Here is a 7,037-nt window from a genome sequence, read left to right as displayed (position 1 = left end):
CTTGCTGCTAAGTGCTATTTATTGCGCAATAAATATTTAGTGCGCAATAAATAGCACTTAGCAGCAAGTTCTGCCTCGTTTTGCTTTCTCTCAGCTTCCTTATTCATGGGAAGCTAAGCATTTTGGCAAGCATATTGCACTGTATAAATGATACATTTAAATAAACTGTAGATATAATAAATTATATTTGATCAACTTGCAAATTGTGTTTTTTTTTTAACACTTGTGTTTGATATGAAGCTTTACACTAACAATGATCTACAAAAGGTTGAAAACAAAAGCTGAAAACTTTACTGCATTGCCCTTCAAGAACAATCTAGTATTAACATTTCCACTACAATTATATAAATTAGGGAAGCACTGACTCCACTATTTTTGGGATTCGGATGAATCCTGAATCTTTAATAAAGAATTGGCCAAATTCCCAACTGCTTGTGTGTCAAGTCGGATTCAGCTGAATCCGAATCCTGCTGAAAAAGGCTTGGATTTTGCCATATCTTAAATCAAATCCAGGATCAGGTGCATCCCTACTATAAACTCAGTGTAGAACTCTGGGAAGAGTTATTCTCATGCTGTTTGGCTAATTTCAGCCTTATATTAGATGTGTTTTAAATTTTCCCTTTCAGTCTCTTTATTGAATTACTCTCCATCCATTGTGTATATAAATATATATATATATATTGATTTCTGGCCCAAAACAGATTTCCACTTCATTATAAGTGAACGCTTTGGCCAGATAGCTCAGTTATTTTACTTAATCTTTTTTTTTTAAGAAATCCCTGTCTAAGTTTGGATTTTAGCAGATAAACCTTCTTCCCTGCTACAGTACGAGTCCTGTAACATTGTACGTTAAGGAAAAGATATCACTAAGCCAATTTGCTTTTTTAGAGGCTCCGATAAATAAAATATTTTCATTTTTATTTGACATGCTCTCTTAGCCTACGCTATTAGATTGGCGAGGTCGCCAAACGAGTGGATCTTAACCCGATACGCTCACTAACAGCTGGGCGATATCGGGTGAATCCGAACGTGAGGCCCCGGCGGCTGAACGATCAGATTACAATGGTAGGTATGGGCTCTGACGGGTCACAGGACCACATCAACTAGCCAATGAGGTCCTGGATCGAAGAAAAAAATCAGACTTGACCGATCGAGATCTGGCCGATTTTTGGCCTATTGGGAGGACTCAGTAGGGAGCCCCCACACATGGGCAGATAAGCTGCCGAATCAGTCTAAAGGACCGTTGTCGGCAGCTTTAATCTGCCCGTGTATGGCCATTTTAAGTCTTTTTATTGCTGATATGCTGCACTTAATAGCACAGGATGTAGTTTACTGTAAGCCGAATGTATAATGTATCAGCATGGCAGAAGTCTGGTTATCTCCTGGTCTCTTAATCAGTTGCACCTGCTAAATTATTTCGAGAGTCAAAACCTGAAAAGCAGACAACCAGGCAGATATTGCTTGAAATAGAAATGACATTTACAAATAACTTTACAAGCACTGATCATTTTAAATCAATACATAATAGTTGCTTAGAACTACATTGCACGGACTATACCAGTTATAGTAACTTTTCTATTTGCATAGAGAAATACAGTACAATTAAATGGCTAAGCCTTATTCTTGTTCCTCAAACAGCAGCAGTCCCGTCATGCTTTATGTCTAAAAAAGGGATGCGCCGAATCCCCGAATCCTGCATGAAAGATTTATCCGAATACCGAACCGAATCCAAATCCTAATTTGCATATGTAAATTAGGGGCGGGAAAGGAAAAAATGGGAAAAATTTTTCTTACTTCCTTGTTTTGTGACGAAAAGTCGCGTGATTTCTCTTCCAAATTAAGATTCGGTTCAGTCAGACACAAGGATTCGGCCAAATCCTACTGAAAAAGGCCAACCCCCAAACCGAATCCGGGATCCTAGTCTAAAATTCGATAATACGATAAGCAGTTCGAAGAACCTTAATAGTCCAGAGAACCTTAATAAAATAAAGTTGTTATATTGCCCTACACATGTGCCCACTGTATAGTTTATGTGCCATATGTTAGGAAATGTGGGGGGGAAAAGTTATGGGTTTTTTTCAGTCTATCACCCTGTAAAAAGCAAAAGACGCCAGCGTTTTTTGGAACTTTTTTTTTTGAGGAAGTCCTATCTACTCTATTGCACTTCGCCTGGTTTGAGGTGACGAAGGCAAGTCTGGCACAAGAGGTAACTTTCAGTGAAATCCGCATCTTAGTGCATTTGCGTAGTTACATCCATTCGCCAGATCAAAAATTCGCCTGACGTGTGTAGTAGTGCTAGAGTCTATCTCCTTCGCTAGTTAATTTACGCCTGCGCACGTTAGTAAGTCGCCGAAGTTCCGAAATGACGTCACTCTGGCGAACTTTAGTAAATTTGCCCCTAAGTTTCCGCATGTTATCACTGTGAATATTTTTTCCGCCAGAATATTCGCAGCTACTACGTTTACTAAACAGCGATGCGCTCAGAAGTCATTGCGATCACTTGCGGTAACTACGTTAGCGAACCAGCTTACGTTAGCTGTAATTTTAGCACTTTTCAATTTTCTGGCGACAAATTACGTTTGCGAATATTTATGCTATAAAATAGTTTTGTTTTATGGCGTTTATTATGGCATGATTCATGGGCAGATATGTATCTTCAAAACTGCTAAACTTTATAGATATTATCAACAACACAGTAAACAGATTTCACCCAATCAAACGTGTGCAACGTATACATCCACATTTCAATACATCCAAGTCACAAGACTTACCCCCTGCCAATAGAATCATATAAATAAAATTCATACACAAGTTTTACCAATAAATCTGTGTGCATCATATAAATGTAGTTTAATCCAGGCTGACAAAGCCTTTGGTCCCTCCTAGCCATAATAAATCGGCTTTCAGCTGAAGAAGCTGCTGTAGCAGCAGACAAAAGAATAATCCAAAACATCTTTCATTATCCTGTCCCTTCTCTCTTCTCCTGTAAAACAAGGTGTTCTGGGATACTTCCTGTCCCCTTGAGAATTTTCTGGCAAAAAAATAAATTACCCCTACTATATAGACGGCGGTAAAATTTTGCGAATATTCTGGCGCTGATTTTGTCTTTCATACATTTCGCTGTTTAGTAAACCAGGCATTAATGTGTACGTAGCGTTATTTTAAGCAAATGCGATAACTGGCGAAAACATATTCTAGTTACCGCAGGTTAATAAACTGCCGAAAACATATTTGGCGACAAATTTGTCTATATTTTGTGCGCATATGTGTGCCCTTGATTTGTGTGTGAGTACAGTGGCCTGGAGGGATGGACTGTAGATCCACTTTATACAAAGGATGTCTGCCAAGTTATCATCTAAATCTTCCTCCTCCAGAAACAGTTTCTGGTTGCTGGGGTCAGTGACCCTGACAACCAGCCTGCTGGAATGAAGCAGTATATAAATGCACAGACATGTAATTAAAAGTTGTAGATGGGAGATGATGGGCAGTATCTTTTGATTCCCCTTTTAACTGTGATGCATATATATATATATATATATATATATATATATATATATATATATATATATATATATATATATATATATATAAATATATATATATATATATATATCTCTATCTGGGCTTCCTGCTTTACAATAAAGGTGCAAAGTTCAGTTTCACTCGAACAGTTCATTGGGGGCAGACATCACCTGAGCCTTTGGATAATAAGTGACAGACGATTTGCACAAATTACATTATTATAGATGTGAATTCTTATGAAGTTGGCTGTGGAATGCTGTAAATTAATCAAATTAAATCCTGAGATAACCCAGTCATAGTTGGCTGTGACCCAAAACAACCTTGTACCTGTACTTTTTTATTATTATTCAGACATCGTCCTCTCCAACATTCCATTCTGAGACCAAGAGGAAAAACATGATGTTGGCTTTCCCTTTGCTGCTATTAAAGTCTCTTCTTGGAAGGCTTTCATAAGAGTTTGGAACATTGTTGGTGGGATTTGGTTTTATTCAAGCCCAGAAGTATGAGTGGGGATGGGCATTGATGTTGGCCAATCAGACCTGGCTTGCAGTTGCCATTTTTAATATAACCAACTGGTGTTCATTTGGGTTTGTTTAATACAAAATAGGAAAAAGCCTTCCCTCATGCAGTAGGAGGCACATCATTGCCTAGAAGGGTTTCGAACAATGATCACTATCCTAAATAGGGTTGTCACCTTTTTGTTTCCCCAACTCTGGGCTGGGTGACGTCAGGGTGGGGTAGGTGACGGTGGCGGGTGCTATGACTTCATGGCGGGGCTGATAAAGTCTGGGCGGGGCTGATGACATCGGGGGTGGGATTGATGACGTGGTGATCAGTGATTAGGTCATTGCAAACCCATTAACTTTTAAAGTCAAATTTAGTAAACAAACCCAATGAGTGACTTACAGAACATGACAAAATGGTCTCTCAAAGTAAAAGATACAACTAATTTTTTTTAACATTTGAAAACATAAAAAAATATAAAATCGTAATTTTATGTTATTGATTATCTGTTGGTTACATTTTTGTTCAAAACATATAGATCCCGTATCATGGAATTATCATGGAAGTCTTCAGGTGATATACAGATCCTGGAAGTCAGAATAAACATTAAGTGCACTCAATAACGTATCAGTTAATAGTGCTGCTCCAGCAGACTTCTGCACTGTAATGCGTTTTTTAAAGGAGAAAACAGATTTTTAAATATTTAATTTTGAAATTAGACATGGGGCTAGACATGTCAGTTTCCCAGGTGCCCCCAGTCATGTGCTCTGAAATACTTCAATCTGCTGCACTGCAAGTTGGAGTGGTCACCCCCTCCCTTTCCCCCCTCAGCAGCCAATCAGCAGAACAATGGCAATGTAACAAAATAACAGCTTTCTGACACAAGATAACAGCTCCTTGGTAGGTATGAGTATAGCATTCAGTAGTAAAAATTCAAGTCCCACTGCAACTCCTTCAGTTACATTGAGTAGTAGAAACAATACCCTGTCAGAAAGCAGTTCCATCCTAAAGTGCTGGCTCTTTCTGAAAGCACATGACCTGACATGGCTCCCGACACACCAATATTACAATTAAAAATATACACTTGTCGGGTTAGGAATGAAATTTTATATTGTAGAGTGAATTAAGCAATGTAAACAGCGTAATTTAGGAATAAAAACTACAGCATAAAAATCATGACACAATCCCTTTAACATCAAAACTCTTTTCTTTAGATGTAGATGACCCCTGTGTATGGAACTACTGAAATGGGGCATAAGATATTGGCTAGATGAAAATATTATTTATTCATTCTGGGGAAAAGGACACGTGAGAGCAAAATAGCCAGAGTTTCATATTTTGGTGTTGCCATAATATCTACTTGAAGTCACCCATTTCTTTTGAGGGGTCTGATACTATCTATCTTTTCTATCCCCAAATTCCATCCAGGCAAGCACCCGAGTCTCTTCTGCTTACATCTGACAAGCTTTCTCTGAAGATTATCTCTTGCAATTGTTTTTAAGCTTCTGTAGCAAATGGAGTTTTTGATTTGATGCACATTTTTTATTACTTGCCTTCTGAACTCTTCAGGACCCAGAACATGTTCAGAAAAGAAGAGTCATGTATTTCATGTTCCTGCCATTCCTGAATTGTGAAGTCTGTTCTTTTCAATCTACCTTCTTACCCCCCTTGTCTTGGGTTGTATTGGGCCGTACATGCTGGAAAGCAGTCAGTTCCCCTGTCTACAGATGCTGTTTCTTTCTGATATGACTTTCTCTTTGATAGTGGCATGAACATAAAAAAGATGATTCTTTTAAGCTGCAGTGAACATCTTATCATACTTGCTTGCTGTTGATTCTTCTGTGTCTAGATTCAAATCCAATTTTAAACCCTTTGAAATCCATTCTATCTTTTCCAAAATTCAATTAATCGCCACATTCTTTGAGACAACCTACTCACCATTGCTTGTTCGTATCTGCAATGACTTATTCTGTATTGTCTATACGCCACCTGGGGTTCCTTCTCATACTTAGGAGCCGATTCACTAACTTCGAGTGAAGGATTCGAAGTAAAAAAACTTTGAATTTCGAAGTGTTTTTTGGGCTACTTCGACCATCGAATGGGCTATTACGACCTTCGACTACGACTCGAACTATTCCAACTAAAAATCATTCGACCATTCGATAGTCGAAGTACTGTCTCTATAAGAAAAAACTTCGACCCCCTAGTTCGCCATCTAAGGGGAAGGTCCCCATAGGCTTGGCTAACTTTTTTTGATCGAAGGATATTCCTTCGATCGTTGGATTAAAATCCTTCGAATCGTTCGTTTCAAAGGATTTTATCGTTGGATTGAAGGAATAATCGTTCGATCATTCAATCGCACAATTTGCGCTAAAATCCTTCGACTTCGATATTCGAAGTCGAAGGATTTTAATTCCCAGTCGAATATCGAGGGTTAACCAACCCTCGATATTCGACCCTTTGTGAATCGGCCCCTGGGTGTCAGGGTTATGCAGTGCTGGGTGGTGGTCATACTCTGCTCATAATGATCCCAATATGTAGCTTCAATTAAGCAAACCACACCTTCAAATAAAATGAATTTATTTTTCTTATATACATAGCAAATTCAATATCTACAGCATGTACACAGTACACAGTGAAATTTGTAAAGAGGCCGTTGCATTTACATTGGACTGATCCTGCTTCTCTGCAATCAATGCTCTTTTGGTTTAAGTCTTCAAATCATCTACAAGTACAGGTGATACAATGTAAGCATGATTATGGTCTAGCATTTACTATAACACAATACTCTAAAACTTCTTCTTCAAACCTGCAACAGTTCTTATTTAGCCCTATATTTCATGGCCGATGCCATTTTGATGCTTTGCTTCCTTCCAAGTTGTTAAAGGGATACTGTCATGGGAAAAAAAAATTTTTTCAAAAAGAACCAGTTAATAGTGCTGCTCCAGCAGAATTCTGCAATGAAATCCATTTCTCAAAAGAGCAAACATATTTTTTTATATTCAATTTTG

This window comes from Xenopus laevis, chromosome 1L (genome assembly GCF_017654675.1).
Source record: "Xenopus laevis strain J_2021 chromosome 1L, Xenopus_laevis_v10.1, whole genome shotgun sequence".
Taxonomy (NCBI): domain Eukaryota; kingdom Metazoa; phylum Chordata; class Amphibia; order Anura; family Pipidae; genus Xenopus; species Xenopus laevis.
The sequence above is the reverse complement of the archived record's forward strand: the minus strand, read 5'-3'. Positions refer to the sequence as shown.